General features: G+C 39.1%; 1 protein-coding gene across 5 annotated transcripts in view; it reads left to right on the forward strand.

Moving 5' to 3' along the window:
* ubash3bb (ubiquitin associated and SH3 domain containing Bb) overlaps positions 1-23113 on the forward strand; it is a 112419-nt gene that overhangs the window by 82277 nt on the left and 7029 nt on the right. The window contains exon 17 of one of the 5 annotated variants that reach the window (XR_008964236.1): positions 18883-18931. The exons of the other annotated variants lie outside the window; for them this stretch is intronic. The gene's annotated coding sequence lies outside the window, so the exon portion shown is untranslated. The remainder of the gene's footprint in view (positions 1-18882; positions 18932-23113) is intronic. 5 annotated transcript variants of the gene reach the window in all.

The following is a 23113-nucleotide window of genomic DNA, read 5'->3' on the forward strand; positions in this document are numbered from 1 at the left end:
CGTCTTCTTTATACAACGCGGACTGCGCAGACACGAGTCCTCTTTATACAACACGCGTTTTCTTTCGTGTCTGTCAGCCATCGGCGATGGACGATGGCATCGTCTAACGGCCCAATCCTAACTATAAATGCTCAGCTCATGGGATTCTGGAGTCAAACTCTGGTTGGTTCTTGAGGGTGATTTAGACCAGTGGTTCTCAAACTGGGGGCCGTGGCCTCCTGGGGGGCCCCAAGATGGTTCCAGGGGGCCACAGATTTTGTGGCATTTTAGAAATATAGATATTTATCAGAAATTTTGTGCAATCAAACATCAGAAAAACAACGCCACCAACCAAAAGAACTGATGTTTTAGCATTGTTTAACTGAATATTTTGGTTTAATTAAAATTTTAAGTTTAAGATTATAAGTCTTTATTTGGGGGGCCGCAAAGCAATGCATTCTACACAAAGGGTGCCTTACAACAAAAAAGTTTGAGAACCACTGATTTAGACCACCAGTGGATATTTAGACGTTCTTGGCCAGTGGGTTAAACGTTCTTGGCGTTTAACCCACTGGCCAGATTAAACATTCTTGGCATTTAACCTGGGTCCAAAATTGACTTATATGAGAAATACTGAGAAAAGTAAATGCTTTTTTCCAGCCATACATCTGTATTGAGAATTTATTTTTCATGGTATCACTTCAGTTTCATAAACTCACTGGAAACGCCATTAAAGAATATGCAGGTATACACTGCAACAAATGAATTTCTTAGTGTTTTGTCTTGTTTTACAGCACAAATAGTTAAAAAATCAAGATTGAGAAGCAAAACGACCTGAAGTATTAAGGTTTTTCATATATTTTTATTAAAAAATATAGTTCATGCTTAAGAAAAATATCTGAGAAGATGACCAAAATACTAAGTAAAAAATAAAGTTTTGGAGTGTATCTTTGGAGCTTTTCCACATATGTGTCGCCACATGGAGTTCTGGAAAAAAGAGCCACCCAAGATGGTATATTTTTCACTGAGAAAAAAAACGGATGATCTTTGAATCGTGTACATCACTTACATCAGTTTTCTGATTTGATTTAAACCATTAATTATGTTACAGTTTTTAAAGTTACATGCCAACTGGCGGGTCACTCAGTTTTCTTTACTTGCCAAAGCTAATTTTCACCCGCATTTAACTCTTGGCAAGTGTAAATTTTGGACGTTGCATCTATCACTTGATGAGTGAATCATTGAGCTGCCAGATATGCACAAATATTTGAGGCTTCAGGAGAAAACATGCAAGAGCCTCATTTACATATAATACTTATAGGAGATTTTTAGAAAGGATGGTGAACCTGATCCATACTTGCTCTGGTCAGATGTGCTGAAGAGAGATCTTCTCCAACGTGCTCCACATGTTCCAGATGTGAAACGTCTTTGTGCTCGGTGTCGACCTCAGAACATGTGAAGTTCATTACGTAAACTAGTTGTCCATGTGTTATATTTTCCTCTCATTTTCCTCACTGTTTTGATTTATTTCTTAAGGCTACTCCGTTTCTGATGACGCTGTGGCATATCTTGCAATGTATTGTAGTTCATATCCTGTGGAGAAAGTTCTTGGCAGGGCTTCAGAGGAATATGAGTGTCCGCTGTTGATTAGAGCGGGGGCCATGTCAGTTTAATAAAAATGATGCTTGAGGCATGGAAGATTTTAAGATTGACACTTCAGTGACAGATTGAACAATGTAGCACGGATTTGCTACGTTAATTTTTGTTCATCTATTTCCATTTTTGTTGTTTATACAAAAATGACATCATAAGGCTGGTAAGTGTTTTAACTTTGGCCAGATGTTTCCTTAGTCATTATTAGATAAACAAAGACAGCCAAGGAAATCACTGGTCTGAAATCACATATATCTCCGTATTCGTCTTCATGAGTTGCTCTGTATTTCTTTCTCAACACCTCATTTAGTAAAAGCCACGGCGTCTGCAGTATATTTCACAAATCGTAAAACGCATCTTTGGTTTCATAAATCTCAAGTTACGTTTAGCTGTCGTGATTTAGAATCACTCGTCATTTCTGTATATTTCATTATGTCACGATGAAGAAGTGTTTCCGGTCCTCTCTGTTTAGTCGGAGCATTAATGAGAGAATTGAGAGTTTGCGTGCGTTCTCTCTTTTTCTTTTGCTGCAGACAGACCGGCGATGTCAGGTGCATGATGGGAAGTAAGTTCGCAGGGGACGGCAGTGTGGCGTAGCGCCAGAATCAATTGGCGGTGTAATGAGATGGCTCGGTGCCAGGTTTCCATGGAACTCACTTTTCCTGTCCTTCACTGGAGGATTTGTAAATTAAAGGGAAAGAAAAGGCTTGGAAGCGAGAGGAGAGAAAAGGAGAGAGACAAACAGAATGAAAAGGATGGAGTGGGTGGCAGAGGAGTAGCAAAGGGCACAAGCAAAGGAGGGGAGCTAGTCAGAGAAAGGTACTGTGATTTCGAAAAAAAGAAACGGGGGCGGAGGGGGGTGAGAGACGGCGCTTTGGAATGCCGTCGCCCAGGAGGATTCGGCACGGTGTACTTCAGCAAAGATGACGGGGGGTTGTCTTTCGTACACAGGGCTTTTGGCTCCAGCTTTTGTTTTTGATGCTGAACTTCGAGCTAAGGATGTAGAGATAGAATAGTGTGGGGATGAAAAAGAAATCTGAACGCAGGCATGGTACTTGTGATGTGTAATTTTCGTCTTCGCCCCCTTGAGCCAAGTATCTGTCTGATAGCGTGTAATGAAATCAACGCTGTGATATGTCTATCTTTCTCATAGCTTTAATCCAGCAGCGAGAGACTGCAGTGATTATGCAAGAAGTGTCTCATTAGCATTATAAAACACTATTTATTTCCAGCGTGATTCACTTTGCGACTCTATTACAAGTAGCCTCACACCAGAAGCAACTGCGCTTAGCATTATTTGAGCTTTTGTTGCATTTTTGTCTCTGCTTAAAATGGTGCAGCTTCATAAAAGTTAATTAAACACTTTTTTCAACAAAAGGCTATTTTTATTTTATTTAAAAGCTTTATTCTTTCATTCAAAGTGTTTTTCAGCAGTTCTCCCGCAGGAACCGCAATATTTTTGGCATGATATTTATTCATTTACATCATGGTTTGTCTGTTTACCCAGACAAGGGTAATCCTTTTCTACTCGGATGACGAATTTGCACCACTCAAACTTTATGGCCCTTAAACTCTGCTAGTAATTTTAAATGAAACAAATTTGCTGAAGCTGGAACGATGCTCGTCCATTGTTTCAATCTGAGCGCTGGCTATGGTGAATAACAGTGTGTTGCTGGATTTGGGGCGTGGTTTGAATATTCAGGGCCTGGGGCCTCAATGCCAGCTGGGGCCCTTCCTGTAGTATATTGACCGTGCGGTCATGCTTGTATGTGAGGTGGGTCAGTTGGGGACACGCAAGGCTGTGACCGTCTGACTCATTTTGAGAGCCACAGAGGAACCAGCTGAGTCACAGTCCAAAAGTAAGTTTCGACCAATCGCTCGCCCGCTGCAGGGTGGAGGGTCGGGGCGACGGTGGCAGGGATGGAACAGAGTAGATTGTTGCTGAGGATCGTGGAACAAAGAGACTCTTCATATCCTCTGAGCTCTGTATGCATGATCTTGTGTGAGGTTCCAAGAATCCTATCCTCTTATATTTCCAATACATTCTTAATATGTGGAGCACAGATTATATAAAGCCAAGAAGGAGGCGCTTGAGTGTAAATCAGAGCCAAATGAGACTAATTAGTTCGACGTTGCTGTTCTCCTCTGACTGGAGACAGCATTGTAATGAAAACAATACGAGCATTTTCTTTCCCACGAGATTAACAGTAATTAACCAGTATCACTGCTGGGCAGCAGGTGACGGCTCGGCTGGAGACAATTGGCTGAACGGTCACGCTAAATTTTTGGATGTAATTGAGAGATAGTTTACTTTGCATTTAACCTTTGTCAACAGTTACCGCTAAATATTGATTATTTATTTAAAATGCTGTAGCTTAATCTGATATAGAAGTTTAATTTACATACTGCCTTTTTTATGCTAAGAGACACTTTAGACAAAAAAGACATAAAACAGTCACATCAGAGTACAAAAACAGAAGCATTTGGCAGATAATGATGTACAGTATATTCAGGCTATACTTTTATCAGTATATGTATACTCCCGGATTATCGACGGTTTCAGCATCAACAACATAACCAAACGTTATGTGGCCCAAACTTAAGTTCCTGTAGACCTCCGCAAAGAATCAATAACTTTTGAGTAGTTTTAATTTTATTTAATACAATTAATATACAATAAAACATTTATAGAAATGACTACTTATATAAATTAAATATAAAATAATTTGTTATATTATAACCAAACACAGACCGGAGGTTACAGTATACTGGTATTGGCAATAACTGTAGTAATAAAAATCAATATTGTGTTAATAGAGCATTTACTGTATGATAGTATTTTAAATGTAAAAAAATTGCCTTCAGAGCCACAAACATTATAAACTCTGCCTCCCTACACTCTTATATTCAGTGTGATTCATTGGCCTAAAAAGAGAAAACACAAAAAGAAAAGAATTTGACAGAAATCATTATTTATTCATTATTATTATCTATCTTATCTTTTAAAAAAGCAGATAGATAGATAGATAGATAGATATCGTGATATTTCATTTTCAGTACACGATAATCATGTTGTGAAACTATGATATTGTGATGGCTCTAATTTGAATGGCTGTCCCTTACATAGCAGACTCAACACAATAATAAACATTTGAAAATGAAACAGCCAGATATAAATGGTCAATCAATTCAGTGAAAAAGTGAGTGTGTTATGATTTTATTGCAACCGTGACTTTGCAGTCGAAAACAGAAAATTCAGTGAATTAGGTCTATTTACGCCTTCAAATCCCGATTGGGCCAGAAACGGTCTCTATCTGGTGTGGCTTCTGGTTGGTCAGGAGTGAGACCGGGAGACTAGCGGCCCGTTTGTCTGAGGTTTTGGTAATGCAAGGGATTGGTGGAGCGGTGCTGCAGTCGTGCGTGAGTAGAATATCAGAAAGAGAGAGAGTGAAGGGCATCGAATTTGGAAAGAGGTAAGACACGGTGCCATCTTAAACATATGTCTTCAGACTGGGTTATCACTTGGCAGGCTGCACACGGGAGACCCGGTTACAATACATGAATCACCCTCCCTCTCCCCCAGGCTCAATTCAGAGTCGCTAAAGTATTGCTAACAGTGGAAACACCATTTCCGCCGGGCATTCAGGTCTGTTAGGATGTCAGAATGTCAGCTTTGGTCTGCTGAGTTGAATCAGTGTCTACAGATTAAAGCGTGGAGGCTTAAAGGGATAATTCACCCCAAAATGAAACTTCTTTTCATTATTTACTCATCCTCATGTCATTTCAAACCTGTATGACTTCATTTCTTCTCTAGATTACAAAATACGATATTTTGAAGAATGTTGGTAACCAAACAATGTGCACCATTGCCTTGCATTTTATGGACTCAAAACCACAGAGACATTTCTCAAAATATATTTGTTTGTGTTCCACAGAGGACACACACATCTCATACAGGTTTTGCACAAGATGAGGGTGAATAAATAATGACAGAATTTTTTTGTTGCATGAACTGTCTCTTCAAGAATGATGGGCTGTTTATATACACCGTTAGATTTGGCCTCATAACATGAGTGCTGAAAACATACTGCCAGATGCTTCTTGTAGTTTCTCTCGGTGGCGATTTTGCTCACTTGCGTGTATTTAAGTTTGTCGCTCTGATTTATGTATGTCTACATTGCTAAGCGCTATATTTGCAGACTGCTGATCCTCAGAAGAAGTGCCACAACTAGAACCTCTATTCTTAGCCAGCGCATATTGATGCACTTTCCGTCTACATAACCCCCGTCACGTGAGCTGTATGTCAATTAAAAACGCTCACTTCTCTGCAATACTCTCAAATCCAGATTAGGACATCATGCTAAAAAGCCTCGTTACCATTTGGAGGATTTCCCTAAGCGCACGGCGTGCAGAAGCGGGTCAAACTATTTTGCCCCAGCAAACAATGGCACAGGGCCAAGCAGACTCTTTCAGAAGCTGAACTCAACGGCAGATTAGTATTTATTTTTGGTGCAGAGAAGTCTTCCAAGAAGTAAGTGTGTGTTTTTGGGAGGTGTACGGTATGTGTGTGAGGGTGGTGGGGTGGTTTGGTTGGGCGGGCGGTCGTTCGTTCGGTCGGTCTGTGCGAGAGGAGCTGTACCTGGGCAACTCCTCTACAGCAAGAGGCGAGCGGTGGGGGCGAGGTTAAGGGGTGAGGAGACTGGTGCACAACTCCTTTTTCCTTTTGCCGAAGTCTTTTCTTTCTTTTCTCTTTCGCTTTATTCAGCAGAGTGAGTTAGTGAAAGAGAGGGAGAGTGCTGTAGAGAGAGAGAGAGAGTGAAAGAGAAAATCAAGCCAATTTTTTTAAGACTCGGATCTTGGCTTTCTTACAAACAGATGTTGCCTGTCATTTGGTTGTTAAGCAGGCACCCAGATTGTAGAATACAGTGGTTTTACGACTAGCTTATGATTTTATCACAAGGAAAATAGATTTCTTACAATCATGGGAATGTCTTTTTCCCATTACCTTTTTTATTTCCCCATATCTTTGTCCAATTTTTTAGTTACATGTTTTACGCTTTCGTGGGCCACAGTGGACTCTCCATTCCGCCTGGCAGTGCTGTAAGCACGGTGAGTACAAGAGAGACCTTTCGGAAACAGTATACAGACAATCGGTAAGTTGTTATTAACCTGCTTGGAAAGCTCGAGAGCAAATGTTTACCACCTTTATTTGTTTACCGCAGCTATTGATACATTGTTTTCTGTGCGTAATATTTGCAGTCGTTCTTATTCCGGTGGTGTGTGAGCACGGGCTGGTGAGGCCCTGGGTGTGTACTGTTACTGTGTTGATATATAAAGCTGATTGAGTTCAGTGTGCTAAAGTCCCTCTCCTCATCACTCGCTGAAGTCGGACGTAAACTTTGCGTTCCTGATGGTTAAGAGCAACAGGGTCATTCTCACTCCTGCTAACTCCTCTATTCAGCTGCTTTTCTTCTTGGCATAGACCCACTAACATAGTTAAAGGATGATTGGCACCGACTTCAAAGTCAGGGTCTTCATTAATATTCAGGTGGTGGAAATGAGAATAGTAATAAGAATGGTCAGAGGCTCATCAACAGAGGTGGAGTTTCTGTCCAAATCCACCATTGAATAATTTCACACTGAGCCATTTGTTATTCGTGGCACTGGGTTTGGCTTCATGGGCCAGACTTACCTCACACATCTGTATTATGTTCCAGAGGAGGAGTTTTTGAAATTTTAGACGTACTCTGTTTTTAGAAATGTGTTTTAAAAAAAAGAAGTATTTGTTTGTTGTGTACAGTATGTAGTTGAGGTGTCTGCACTTGAGCGTTAGTTTTGTATATTATCATGATTTGGCGCAGAACAGACGTGAACGATAAATAACAAATAAAAGAATAGCTAAATATTACTATGCAATATTACAAAGTTGTCAAATAATATCTGTGTACACTATTGTGTGCTTGGAAAGCATTCGAGTAGAGTAATGCAGATGTTTTGCTTAAAGATGTAATAAATGGTCATTGATTTGGCACTGCTCAGCTGTTGTCGTCTGTGAATTGAGCTCTCACTGAAAGCATTAGCAGGCCCACGAAATCCAAGAAAGCACGTTTGATAAAATTAAGAGGCTATGAACTAGCAGATAAATCACATAAGAGCTTTACTACAGTATATGTTTAAGTGAATGCATTCTCAGCATGTCCTTTAATTTTAGAGGTTAATTTAAAGAAACTTTCTAAGGCTGGCAGGTGCTTAAGCTTCTTAAAGGTTTTGTTAGGTTTTACAACTGTACATGTTTGCATACTGTATTTGTGTATTTATGTTTTTGTGTTCGCCTGCTTTACAACTTTACTGGTAAAATGTTTTTCATTATTAAATGTTTCATTCCGCGAAAGATATGGATGTTTACAATGTTATCTACAGCATCAGCAATAATAATATACATTTATCATTTTTAGTGTTATGAATATTGTTTACACTATAAAATGTTCATATTTTGGATGATATGGCAAACATAGTCATATAAATATTAATAACATAACTTGAATTATCGTTTGTTTTATAGTAGATACTAATATAATATTTTTAATTAATATTTTAAACACAATTATTTTGAATTATTTTATTCTATACATTGAAAAGGTTTGATCACATCCTTTAGTTAAAGGTTTGGACGTTGGCCACTGTTCACTAAATTCGTATCTGATTTCTTGTTTGTGCTTCTTTTATAGTATACGGAGATTGGCAGGCAGTGGTTAAATTACATTTCTCACTTAGCAAATAGAAAAGCAGTTTGTGATAAAACCTCTGTCGTCCAGGGACGTGATACAGTATGTGGTCAATCTGTTCTTGAATCTTGCTTCTTAAAATCTTTTCGAAATTAGCAGTCCAACAGCATCCCACAGTATGATCTACAACATCAGAGATGGTGGCTGTTATCCAGATGTCTACTTGTGAAAGCATCTTTTTGGTGAGGTTTTGTAATTAGCTTGTGAGATGGTACAGTTGGGAATTTTTTTGACATTTTTTGGCTGTTCTTTTTGTATAGCTTTCCACCATTTGGCTCTGTAATTGTCTGTTGGCTATATCTTTATCATCTTGATATTTGTGCCTCCATTTTGAGAGTCATTTTATACAGGAAGTATTTTAATAGAAAAATCGAAGCTAAAGTTAAATATGTTGATAGCTGGTGCTTGTTTTATTTGTTAATTAAAAAAACACAATAGCCATGATCTGTAGCTCACCTAAGGTAGATACTACACAGCATGATTCAATAATTAGTTATAGATTGCTCATTTGAAAATGTATAGTGAATGAATACTTGAATACTTTGGATTTTTTTGCATTTCTTATGGTTTATCGTTTTGCCATCTCGGTTAAAAATGTTCTTAAAATATTTTATGGTTGACTAAATAAAAATACTCACAACATTATTCTCTTCACAAATGTGTATGAAATTTAATTGCCTAAAAAAGATAGTGTTTTTTTTCGTTTTTGTTTGCAAGCTGTTCATTCGAACATGTCTTTAGATTTATAGCCCGCAGTACAACGAAGAGGCAATGGAAGTTTAGTCCAAATACCTCACTTTGTGTTTGTGAATGATCTCAGTATTGGGGACGTTTTCGGTCGTATCCAATCAAACCAGAAGAGATGAAGCACCCATCAATTTTCTTGATTGTTTGTTAGCTGAACCGGAAAATGGCAAATGTGTTTTGTGCCTCATTGTGTGAGCCGCAGTTCATATTTACATACACCATAGCCTCCAATAACCCATTTACTGAACATAACCTTTATATGTTTCAGATTGATTCCAAGATTTAGAATTATTTGCTTGACTTTTTATAATGGAACGACAGAAGCCGACGGACGACTTTTGAACTTGTTTTTCTTCTGGAAGAGACTTGCCTGCTGACACAAACCCGTAGATCCGAACTTGTGATGACTGTCCACACAAGCTTGTATCTATAGGTATCTGTCTGTGTGGCGTTCGCACCTCTTATTCAGATTCTTGTTTTTAAGCATTTTTCACATAGTAGGATGGGAATTGAATAGGTTATTGAAACATTTTTCCATGCATAAATGGAATCCTTGAAGGCGAGTTATAAAATTCAACATATGAAATATTAGATTGGTCAAGTTAATTTTTGGCATCGAACAGTATGACTTTAGAAAGCGGATGATCTTCCTTCTTCATTTCCTCTCTCACATCCACTGAAGGTCCACAGTATTTCGTCCTCAGGGTCTCTGCTGTGCCCCCAGGCTGAGGTAGTAGGTTGTATAGTTTGCAGTAACATCACAGGAGATAACTGTACAACCTCCTAGCTTTCCCTGAGTTCCACATGCTCCTTCCTCAATGCTTCACTAAACTCAGCTCTTTTTCTCTTGCTCTTTCTGCACCCTTCTAGTCTTTCACACAAGGGGCCATATAAACATATAAAGGTCTGATTTTGTATCCATGTTAAATGATTGAACTAAAATAATGTTTTGTAGGAATGTGAGTAATGTTAGAATGCAGTCCTTACTTTTTACATTCAACACTTAAGGTTGAGGAAAAGTTGTAGTCTAACATTCTGTATGTAATAAACAGCTATTTCTTACTTATTCATTGTTGTACTACAGAATAGGCTTCCTGATGCTTTTTTGTAAGGCTACCACTGTATTGTGTGCACTTTTACCTTGCAAAGCTTTTTCTACCTGATCTGACCTCTATGAACAACATTCTTTCAAAATGAATCTTGTTTCCTTTCTTATTCCAGCTCTTATTGTGAACGATTTGTCGATACAAGTTATTGTAAAAGTTATTTATTTGTTTTAGTAAACTTACATTCGATCTGGCTATATTCTTATACAGCCCCAGAACAAATTGAGAGACTATTCTAAATTTAAATTTAATTAGCGTTTCTAGATGTATTGTGGCCATTCCAGTCCATTGTCTTTAAAAATCAAACCTCATGAGTGACATAAAGTCATCCTACAGCAATGTGAAAGACTGACAGAAGACGCATGAAAACTGTGATAAAAATCAAATGGTATCTCGTAATTTTTTTGAACTTTTCCTAAATACATGTAGAAATATTACTGTTGTATTGCTTATAAGTTAATTTGAACTTGTTTTCTTTGCAGTATTTGAGCTCTGAAAAAATACAGAGCGTCTTTTCTGTTTCTGCAAATAAATGCAAGTTGAAGTAATATTTGTATTTTAAAATTGGGAAGAAATATAGTTCACAGAATGAAACAAAAATGATCATTTTACCTAAACACATACTGTACCTATAAATAGTAAATTCAGAAAAACTAAAAATGGTTTGAAATGTCGGTAACACTTTACATCATTAAGGATTAATAAATCATTTACAAATGCATTGTAAAGCAGTTATAACTGCATAAATAAAAAGGGATTCTAACGAAATACTTGCCAAATAGTGAATCATTTTTAACTCACATGTTATAAATGCTTAATAAATGTATTTATTCATTATTTACATTTACATTTATGCATTTGGCAGACGCTTTTATCCAAAGCGACTTACATTGCATTATACTATACATTTATACATAGGTATGTGCTATCCCCTGGGATCGAACCCACAACTTTGCGTTGTTAACGCAATGCTCTTACCACTTACCACTGTTTTGAAGTTGTGAATGAATACTTCACAGGCATCCACTTTTCTTTAAAGTGCACTTTCATGGGCTGTCAATACATCCAAATGTATGATTCACATCAGAGATGTAGCCTTGTGAGCAAGCATTCTGTTTCTACAATAAATAATAAATAAATGTTTTCTGGTTTTGATTAACTATTGGAAGTAATTGAATCATTAATAAAACATTGTAAACAAACAAGGTTGCAACAACCTTTGTGCATTTAGTGTTAAAAAGTGATCAAAAGTTTGATGAATTTATCTTGGTAAGCAAGAAAAAAAATGCTTTGGATAAGCATCATGATCTGAAGGCATTCTGGAGGGCACCATATACAATAATAAGAAAAACCAACATAACACCCTACAGTCTTCCGTCTGAGCCTATTTTGCAAGCAACATCAAGATAATTATGAATCTGCTTTCGAGTCAAACAAATAATGAATCAATACCTTTATTAAGCATTTATAACATGTGAATTAAAAATGGCTCACTATTTGGCAGGTATTTCGTTAGAATCTCCCTTTTTATATATGCAGTTATAACTGCTTTATAATGCATTTTTAAATGACTTATTCATCATTAATGAACACATTTATAAATGCTTTATGAAGGGAACCTTAATGTAAAGTGTTACCGAAATGTCTCAAATTTTTTCTGCAGTTGTATACATTTCCTTAGATATTGTATATATACAATTCTCGACTGATAAAAACAAGTCCTGTTCTCATTGAGTTTTATTATGTTTCACTTAGAAACAAGTCACATTACTGCAGTAAAATGGATGGCGAATTATAATTCACATCGACTTAAAGGGACAGTTCACCCAAAAATTAAAATCCTGTCTTCATTTACTCACCCTCGAGTTCCAAATCTGTATAAATGTCTTTGTTCTGATGAACACATTGAAAGATATTAGGAAGAATGCTTGTAGCCAAACAGTTCTTGGCCACCATTGACTACCATAGTAGGAAAAACTACAATGATAGTCAAAAGTGCCCTAGAACTGTTTGCTTTCCTACATTCTTCAAAATATCTTCTTTTGTGTTCAACTGAACAAAGACATTTAGAAAGCCATTTTTCCTTCTATGGCAGTCATTGGTGGGCAAGATCTGTTTGGTTACAAGCATTCTTCCAAATATCTTTCTCTGTGTTCATCAGAACAAAGACATTTATACAGATTTTGTTCAGTAAACTACGCGTCAGTAAACTACGACAGAATTCACATTTTTTGGGTGAACTGTTCCTTTAAATTAATTAGTTTTTATGTTTAAGTAGATTTTCTACATAAACCATTGCCTGCAAAAATGCACTTATTTACAATATGTGATCTAAAGCAGCAATTTCCCTTTATTTCACATAGTACTCGTGGGGTCACTGATATATGTTCTTGTTGTCACTGTTATATGTTTTAAAAGCTACTTCCATGTCTCATTATTGTGTCATCAGTGTGGTATATCAGTCTGTAGTTGAGTTCATTTTGTCTCTCTGTGTTCTCTATTAGCTAAACTTCAGGAACTAATGACATGATCAAGTCTTCTTCAAAAAATCCGTTCCTTCTTATTTTTCTGCTAATTAATCGCAGAAACAGTGTAAATGTTAAGGCTTTTCAAGACCATTACTTAAGTAGCCAATTAGTCAATCACTTTGCATGTTTTTCCTTCTTTTTTCACAATGTTTGAATATGATATTTATAACACAGACCACTAAGGCAATTTATTGGTTGCATTTAAATACGTATGTAAACTGTAATGCAGAGGATAGAATATTCATTCCTACTATAGAACATAGCATACTGACAAAAGAAATGAATACTGTGCCCAGTTGTTTAGACAGATTAGAAATATACATTGATTAAACCTTTGAACTGTTCAGTCCAGGGGCGTTGCTAGACCTAAAGCTCTACTGGGCACAGGCCCCCATTACTTTTTTTCTATCACTTTTTTTCTTAAAAACCTGCTGTGTGCAAGAAGTATGCAACACAATGCACTATACAAGCTTCCCTTGCTTAAACCATTATTCCTAGAGTGCAACAATACTGGGGAAGGTAAACATTATGTATTTAAAAATATTTAAATATTGTTAACATATTTAACATAAACTTTATTAACATGGTTGCATGCACTGCATGGAAATAATGAAAGCAGAGAGATTTTTTTCTTGCACATCTGCATTCATTCTATATTATACAATGATAACAATCAATAATTACATCTTTTCAAGAATTAAAAATTACATTATTTAAAAAAAAAACAGTCAGTTTATGGCATATTTTATCTTAAAAAACACAATTTTTTCCGGTTTCACAGCCAAGTTCAAACAAGTTTGTTCATTTTATAACTAACTGTACTGCATTAAACTGTCTATAATAGCACATAGTTGTCTCAGCCATAGTTACTGCTAACTTTTTATGTAATGTCCTAAACTAGAGCTAGTAAATTAAATAGTAATTTAATTTCTTAAAGTACAGAACATAAATGTTTTTCTAAGCAACAATGCAGATTTACAAACTTGACAACGGTTTTCATGAGACACTTTCCTCTAATGTCTGAGACCTGACTGGCTGGGGATATACAGTTTGTTTATCAAGTCTTACCTCCCTTCTGATCAGAATTTTAAAGAAATCTTTAAATAAAAGGAATTGAGTGACTGATGGTTGGCGTTTTGGTTGTCAGTTTTGGAAAAAAAAGCATGGTCTTTATGCATCCAGAACCGAAAAAAACAACAACCGAAGTTTACAGTAAAATAGGCTTCAGATAAAGTGGCAGTGTTGTGCTGTAATCTCTGGAGATAGAGCGAGAATAAACAATCGTTCGTCACCTCTGAACAATAGAGACAGAAATAGTTTCTAATAATGCCAATTCTACTTCTGGACCTACCACTAGCTTACACTATAAAAAGGCAGATCATATTTAATAAAAGCTCTAAAGAATTTTCCCTTATTTTGATACTAGTTTCTGTACTGTATCTATAAAAATTTACATTTTTAATTCTGTCCAAAGTTGTTCTGTCCAAAGCGTTGATTTTGTCATGAAGCGCAAACAATATTTAAATAATCTTATATAATAATTATGATTTAATTATATAGGCCTATATTATAAATAATTATTTTACATACAACGGTTCATGATGTCACAGGCTGTCAAGCTCCGTCATTCATACAACTTTGTCTTTTTATGACATACAATAGTGGACAGAAAATTAAGTCATTATTCACTGAAAAATTCTCATCCTTACTGCAGCCTGCAAATCAAAAATGGTGCTGGATAGACTTCAAATTACATTAAATGTTATTGGTCCTCAGGTGACTCATAACCAGTCGTTTTTCAAACTGTGCTATAGGACAACATTTGCTCTGTTATCACATCCCAGGTTACAGTATATTCCTGTTTAATGCAGATATGATCCTCATGGGTTTACACATATTATAAAGATGAAGTGTGTAATTGTATAATCTTGTTTGCAGCAGCGTAGAACCAAACAGAACTGCGTGGCTTGCTGATTATACATAACCATTGTTTTTGCTCTGCCGTAATGGGACCCCCTATAAACAGAACGCTGAAATGTACATATGCTGTATGCACCGAGCACAAGCGAGATTGAGTGAGATGTTATCTGCCCTGTAGATCCTACAGGCTGAAGATTTCATGTGAACCCTCCCTCTCAGTCTCTGTTGGAGTTCTGGAGCAGAAGGCTGCCCCCCAACGGTGCAGCTTTATATTGCCAAACACACACACACATGCACAATGAAACAGACAGCTGTACATCTCTCAGCATTCTGAGACCCCTCGATGGGTTTAAATATAATGGCAAAATGTACTCTTTGATGTTGTTTTTAGTTTCTGCCGTCTTATCCTCTCTTTGTCGTATCTTTGCGATGATACAGCTGCGATTACACGTTTTGTGTGCGCATTTGTCTTTATTTGGCTACGAGGGTCTGTGTGCTGCGTAATGTCAGCCTTGAAGCACAAATCCAAAGCAGATCAGAGTGAAAACAAGGTCGGCAGGATAGAAAGGGATTGTAGCTCGACGCACCTCTGCCAGCTTATCACTGCCGTAGGAATAGAACTGCGATAGGTTTTTCAGACTCCAGTACTGCTCTGAGGCATTGTTTAGTTGCTCCCATAGCGAAAGCTCTCGAACGCTTTACAGCTGCTTCATTTTTTTCCATTGAAATGCTTTGTGCCCGCCTCATCAGCTCAATATTACCTGGCTTGTAAGTGTGAGTCTATGCGAGAGCTTTTTTAGCATACCTCTAAAGGGGGGACTCAGTGCTTACAATACAAACATGAGTCTCTTAAAAGTCAAAAAATGAATTGCAAGGTCTACCTGTCTAAATGATGGGGCTTCACCTTGATCATTTAAATACTACATAATTCACTCCGGTTGATAAAACATAATGGGTATGTAATTATCATAGGCATGTATTATAAGTATCGCTAAATCAAGGATTTATTTGTGTCCTGAAGAAGTGCCTCTTACCTCGCTCAAAGTCCACATTTGAACTTCAAGCACAATGCTTGTTATGTAAAGCATGAAGCACTATAATTACACCGCTATACTAATGGCCTTATATTTTACCCCTCTGGAGACAAGTCTGCTAAACATAGCTGAAATCATAATCTTACAGTAAGCACTTAGCAGTCACTACAGCAGGAACGACTAGATTCATTGTTTGAAATGCTTCGCGATTTTGCTGGGGTGGGCTCGTAAACAGTGAGAAAAAATGCCATATCCACTAGCAATTGTCTGGCTGTTCCAAAAGCCCACACATTGAGCAAGTGCTGATCTCATTCTGTATCATTTTAACCGCTGGGATATTTTTACCGGCAAAATCTATTAAAATAAATAATGACAGATTTAACCCAGACGCATTTGGCTTTGAAAAAATAGGATATAAATGTGGGATATAAAACACACCAAATGGACCACATACTGTAACATATTTCTAATTTGTTTTTATTTTGGAACTACAACACCTAGCCCGTTTCACAGACAAGGCTTAAGGCTAGTCCCAGACTATAATGAATGTGTGACCTTGTCTTAACTCAATATAACTTGCCCAGAAATATCTTAAAATATTTCAGTACCATTGTTTTGTCTCGAGATGCACGCCAGTAATGTATTCTTCTAAGGCATTTTTATAAAAGTGACATAAATATCTTAATTCAAGTAAGGCATAGTCCTAGCTTAAGCTAAACTGTGTCTGTGCAACCGGGCCCTACTGTTTTAAGGTTTACATCCAAGTTGATTCATGTCAATTTGTTCAAATGTGTTCAAAACAGGTCGAATGTAATAAAGGGCGTGTTATTAAAACATTACAATTGTTAAATGGTTTGAAGCTTATCTTTAGAAACAAAAGCAAGATTTCTTCAATTGTTGACACTACAACTTATGCCAACCAGGCAGATGATGATTTTGGAAACGTTGTCATTGCAACACAAAACTCACACATCATCACATGACCTAATCCAGATGGTCTAGATATCACTTAGGGACTCCGTGAGTTAAAAGTGAAGGATACATTTTTAAAGAACATTTCCTTTCCATCACCAGTGTATGTGACACTTGCATCACCGTGGGTTCTTAAGGGTTAAAGCATTGAGTGCTGAGATTAGATTCTGAACATCCAGCTTTTTATTTCCCAGAATTCTATGTGCTTACAGGGAGTGGCTGTGCTGCTCTTCTTGTCCCCTGACAGCTGTCAATCGCCTCGCTCATGCAAAAGCGTCTTGCAAAAGCATCTGCTATACTGCAACCTCTTTGCATTACGCAGCCTACTTTAATATCAAAGTACTCTCTGATTTTCTAGGCCTTCAATGCATACGTGATCGCATGCGTGCATGTATACGCACGTGTGCCCGTCTGCTATAGGCTTTCGGCGGCAGCCGGCACTGTCAAAGTCGGTCTAATATTAGCACCTCACTGATGGCTGGCTGTATCTGGACGAGAGAGAGGGTGATAAATGAGGATAGCAGTTGTGGAGGGGGGCACCGTGGAGCTGAGGGGGAAATTTTAAAGGGATAGCATCTTCGTTTTGTTGGGGAAAACCGTGCCTTGACCGGGACATAACGCTCAGATGCGATGGCATTCAAAGAGGGTAGATTAGACAGAGAGCGACGCTTCTCAGGGAAACGAGATCAAGAAGCGAGTGAAGGAATGAGAGGAAGAGGGCAGTGTGGTGCTGGTTTGCTTTCCTTCCTCTGCTGTCGCTGTTTTCATCCCGTGCGCTGTTGTCCGTCGAAAGCCTCCCTACCTGATCGGCTCGTCCCTCCCCCATCAGCTCGAGCTGCTCTTCTCCCCTCTCTCCGTCCAAGCCTGGGGGAGCCAGTGGAGATTAAGTGTAGCCTCTATAAGCCAAGCACATCATGTAGCTGTGTTTCTAGGGCCTCTTTCTCTCTCACGTTCAGTCTCTTTGTAAAGGATAGTGTTTATAATGCAAAGCATGTGATACACAACTTCAAGAAGTATAGTGGAAGTACGCTTAAGAAGAGCAAAAATTCATGTACTAGCAATTGACTGAAAATTTGGTGGAAAAACACTGGCGACTTTTTCGTTCTCCGTCTCGTCCTTCCTTGTCTTTCTTTCTCTCTCCGACATCCCCCCCCGGTTTATACTAGATAGAAACGGGCCTCTGGTTTTAAATGATCACAGCTGTGTGAGCAAATGAATGGATGATATTTCTCTATTTTTTTCTCGTCCGCTCTAACTTTTCCCCCCACCGCTCAACATGCATTTATAAAGCGAGCGAGAGGGACCAGGGGTGTCAGCCTTCTCCGTCCACCCCTCCTCTTTTCAATTTTGCATGCATCTCGGTCTGCTCAACTTGGAGAGAGAGGAGCAGTGTATGTGTGCGTGTGCGGGGAGAGAGGGAGAAAGTGAGAGCAGGAGAGAGCCAGCGAGGGAGGGAGAAAATGAAATGTAAGACAGATATGAAGGGGTGTGGAGAGAGAGCGAGCGCGGAGAGGCTGTAACATTGATGCATTCGCTGCGTCCGTGCTGCGCTCTTTCAGCGGGACGCTGTAGCGGTGCAGGCTGCCTGTTTTCTATCATCCTGGAATAGGGATATACACATGAACGGACCTGCCGAGGCTGAACACCGCTGGACGAGTTAGGTGAATGAGTGAGAGTCTCTGTGTAGTGTGTGTGTGTGTGTGTGTGTGTGTGTGAGAGAGAGAGCTCACCCCCTCCGTTCCTGAGATCCAGCAGACTGGCATGATTTACTGATGGTGTGGCCCTGGCTGCTGGCCGCTGCCGGACTGTCTCTTGTCCTTGTCTTGTGGCATCACACGCATTCTTCGGCATGTGTCGTCGCCATGCTCTCCACCTTTGTCCAGTGAGGGATCCGATTCTCCCGCACATGGAGCTGTGCTTTAGTATCACCATCCATCCCTCTCTTCTTCTGTCCACCTCTCCTCCTTCCATTCTTCTTGCCCATCGCTCGGTTTCGTTTTTACGCTAACTGCCTGACCGCACATTTTTTTCTGTTTTCTCAGCCGTTTGAATTGTTTTGTCAGTGAGTCAAGCAACAAAAGTTGAAATCTGAGATTTCTCGTTTTCTGTCTGTCTCTCAAGCCGTCTCTGTCTCTCCTTCACTTTCTTTGTCAACCAGGCTGCGAGAGAGGCGCGATCGCTACATCATCATCCTCAGTCGTGCCAGGGTGAGTTTAAAACCATTTTCTCATCCTCCCCACCCACAAGCTGTAGCATCTGGTAGTGTCTTCATTACCTTTGTCTGAAATGACTTGTGTCGGGCATCGTCTTGCCAGCGAGCATATTTGAGTTGTTTTGTTATATTGTCCGATCGATTCTCCCATCACGTTTTTTGTGCGTGAGGCTGCGAGTCCTCTTGTGGGTTCGGTCATTTTTGTGGCTAGGGGTAACCAATAATGTGCATCGGTGAGACTGCTAGCAAGCGAACGAGATGGAGAGCTTTTATGGTGAATGCCTGTGAAGAGAGCTAAGCGAGACGAGAGCCGGTCAAGAGTTTACCTGGAGCCAGGGGCATTTTCACAAAGTGCCATATTGTTCCATGATAGAGACTGAGAGAATGGCAGTGGGGGGTGCTGGGGAAAGAGAGCGGGAGAGAGGAAGAGCGTGTGGGGGGAGAGAGAGATGGGTCAATGTTGTGTCTAGCTAAAGGTTGCACTTGTTGTGTCACAGACATACAAACAAATGTCGGTGGGATGCGCAGACGCCACATTTTCCATGTTGCTTTTCGTATGTCTTGGTCTTGGTAGGACTATGTCTGAGGGCCACCCTGTACTTGAATTGTATTACAGGTTGGCGGTTCGGTCTGCGAATGTGCCTCTCACAATCCCTGAGACCCTAACTTGTGACGTTTTCCTGTTATGTGCACGGGTTAGGTTCTCGGGAGCTGAGAGGGGCGCTCTGTCATCAGCCCGTCGGTGTCGGAAACAAAGACATTTTAGTGTTTCCATCTACAGTGAAGCGCAAGCGAAGGGACAGTGTGCATGGAGAGGGGGGCTGAAAAATGCCGGCATAATGGTCATGTGATGCGTTAGTGGGTAGAATCAGCTGAGGACTCATTGTTGGTGGGATGAAGAGATTTCATTCCTTTGCACTTTTTGCATAGGAATGTTTTTGATGTCGGATTTGATTTGAACTGCGCATTACTGAGCCGGATCGGCCACGGCCGGGGCTTGGTTGTCATGTTAATTGTCATTTTATTTGCGATGTCACATCTCGTCTTTGCCTTTTCATTTGAGAGCAGCACAAAGTACTGTGGAGAGCGTCATGCTAAAGGCTCGGTACACTTGTGTTTGAACTCAGAGAGCCCTCGACTACTCACTTTATTGTGAACTTACATTTTTTCTGTGTGCTGAGTCATGTGTGTATCACTCCATACAGTATGTGTGTGTGCATGTGTGTGTGTAATTGCGTGTGTGTGTGTTCATTGTTGTACTTTCCTCATCTGTGGTATGGTTTTAGCATGTAGCATGCCTGTGTACATTGTGCTTTGCAAATGCTGACTGGGCCTTTTCGATTAGTGGCCAAACTACAAGCTTCTAACATAAACACATTTTCAAAAATTTTCTTGCATCACAAACCCTTACAAACAATTTAACTTTGGAGAAGCGATGCATTATGAGCATGAATTCCTATAGCGGGGGTTGCTTGAGAGTTCAGTGATGCTCTTTTGTGGTTCGTTCCATTTTCACAGTGTGTCAGTGAATGGTGTGACAGATGTCTGGCTGCTGTTTAAAATGTCATTGCGGTGACAATTCATTAACGGAATGATGCAAAGCCAGTCCAGCGTTATGGAGTGAGTATTTTCCACTGGCTTCGCTCAAACACCTTTACTGTCTAAGACCTTTGTTTTGGCATTTGGACAGACAATGGAAGGCTTTGAGATAAAGGTTCAGTCTGCGGTTCACAGATGGCGCAGTGTTGCGTTTGAGACATCGTTAGTTGCATCGTAATGCGTTGTGCCATTACGCCCACGTCGCTGCCTGTTTTTCGTTACCCACCATTACACCCACAACCCAACCTATGTCTCCCTGTACCCACTTTTGCATTTTAAGAACCCTTTTGTTAGTCACATCGAACAATATAAGTGTCGGTTTAGCATAGAATCAGTCGCACAGTCCGGGTGAGTGTCCAGGTAGCCATGATGTCTAAGAGGATTTGTCTGCTACATTCAGCCTAGATTGGTTGCTGGATTTTTGATGGAAATCACTTTTTTACTATGCATACTCGATGGCAAAGGAAGCCTCGTAGTGGCCAGTTCCACTTACGTGCATGCGTGTATATAATATGGCATAAGAATGGCTTTGCCCCAGTGTCTGCAGTGCTCTGGCTTCTAAGCTGCAGATCTATTGTCTCTCTGCACTCACGTTGCACTCCACTGGCACTGGGAGAGCCTCGCTGAGCCTGGCCCACTTTTAAGGTGGACCGGCGAGTGAGAAGGAAGATGTGCAGTTGCGCTTAAGGTGGACTACGAGAGTTTTACTGGCTTCAGACAAAGGCTGCCGCATTGAGGTTGTGCAGGTGGAGTGTTACAAAGCGCCATGGCGGGTGACGCCCATGGCTAAGCAGTACAGAGCCATCAGACGTGGTTCAGAGACATTACTGAGTTTTGACCCAGACTGCCGTAGGAGTTTATAGACGTCCTTCTAAAAAATGTCCTTATTCAGTTATCTTTTGGAATGCCAAAGCACAGTGCAACAGACAGTTTGATGACAAGAGATCATTACTTACAGTTTGCGTTGACCTGTGGAGGTTATGGAAGTGGAGTTTGGGATGTTGAAAGTATATTAGGGATGTTTTTGAGGTTATTATGGCCTGTCGTGACATAAACATCTTAATAGATAATTCTAGGGGAAGTCTGATAAAAATGGTTGTTGGTTGATGGTCTTACCCAAAGGGAGGTTTTATTGCTTTCTCATAGCTCTTGAAACTACACTACGTTCTCGGTTATGTTGCAATTAAAGGGATAGTGAATCTATAAATGAAACTCATCATTTACTCACCCTTGTGTCATTGCAAACCTGTATGACTTTCTTCTGAAGAACACAAAAGAAGATATTTTGTAGAACGTTGACAACCAAATAACATGGGATCCCATTGACTTCCATCAGATGGACACAAAACCACATTCCTCAAAATATCTTCTGTTTTGTTCCACAGAAACACATAGTTCTATAATGGTTTTGAAAATCAATGTTTCTGAATGTTTCTCCTAATATTGGCTAGATAAATGACACACATGATAACTGTTAACACCCATTAGAGTAGAGGGGATATCAAAGTGGATAAAACATCACAATTTGGTCTTGTAAGAAATGTTTGTGTTTATATTAAAATAGTGTCTAATCAAATCGAAGTACAGTCTGAGACATTGTTGAGATCCCTTTTGAAGCTTTAGAGAAGACACATATGAGATATCTGCATTCTGTTTCTCACAAGAACAAATTTGAGAGGCAGAAGTCAGCATTTGCTCTTCATCCAATCACATTGCTTTCTAGGAGAAACAATTGAACTTGTAAAAAGATCTTAAGGATATTTTTTATTTGTGTCACAGTGGACTCATTCTACTGTGTCCATTATCACAGTACTTTTTTATTTTTAAATAAATGATTGCTACTGTATGCTGTGAAAACCACATTGTCTGTGCAAATGCAGATAGTGCCCACAGGTGATGTTGTTCTTACTTGGTAGACATGTAAATGAGTATGATAATCAAATGTATCCATTTACTGTCCTGAGACCTAACATAATGATTGTGTGGTGCTTATGGCACATTACTCATATTGTAAGAGACGATTAGCTGAATGTCTGTCTACCGAGCGGTCGTATGGAAACTCAGGGAGAGTATGTGTTGGTTAATAATGCATTGTTCTAATGATTTCACCGGAGTCTATGGGTAGATTTACAACCAAATAAATGAGAACATGTTGTCAGTAAAGGGTGATGCGTCTTACAATATGTGAACATTATGTGCGTGTGAACATGTCATTGCTGGGTCGATAAATATGTTTGTTTCTGACATATCTTCACCTACATGCAACATTCCTAAATGCCTTCCTCCTCTGGGGTAGGAGGAGCCTAAAACAAGTGCAGTTAATAATAATGTTAAAGGGATCGTTCACTCACAAATGTAAATTCTGTCATCATTTACTCATCCTCATGTTGTTTAAAACTTGTATATGACTTTCTTGTGCAGAACACAAAAGAAGATATTTTGAAGAATGTTGGTAACTTAACAACATTGGACCCCTTTGACTTACATTATATGGACAAAAAACCACTGAGACATTTCTCAAAATATCTTCTTTTGTGTTCCACAGAAAAAAGAGTCATATATAGGTTTTGAATGATAT

Source organism: Triplophysa rosa, linkage group LG14 (genome assembly GCF_024868665.1).
Source record: "Triplophysa rosa linkage group LG14, Trosa_1v2, whole genome shotgun sequence".
Taxonomy (NCBI): Eukaryota; Metazoa; Chordata; class Actinopteri; order Cypriniformes; family Nemacheilidae; genus Triplophysa; species Triplophysa rosa.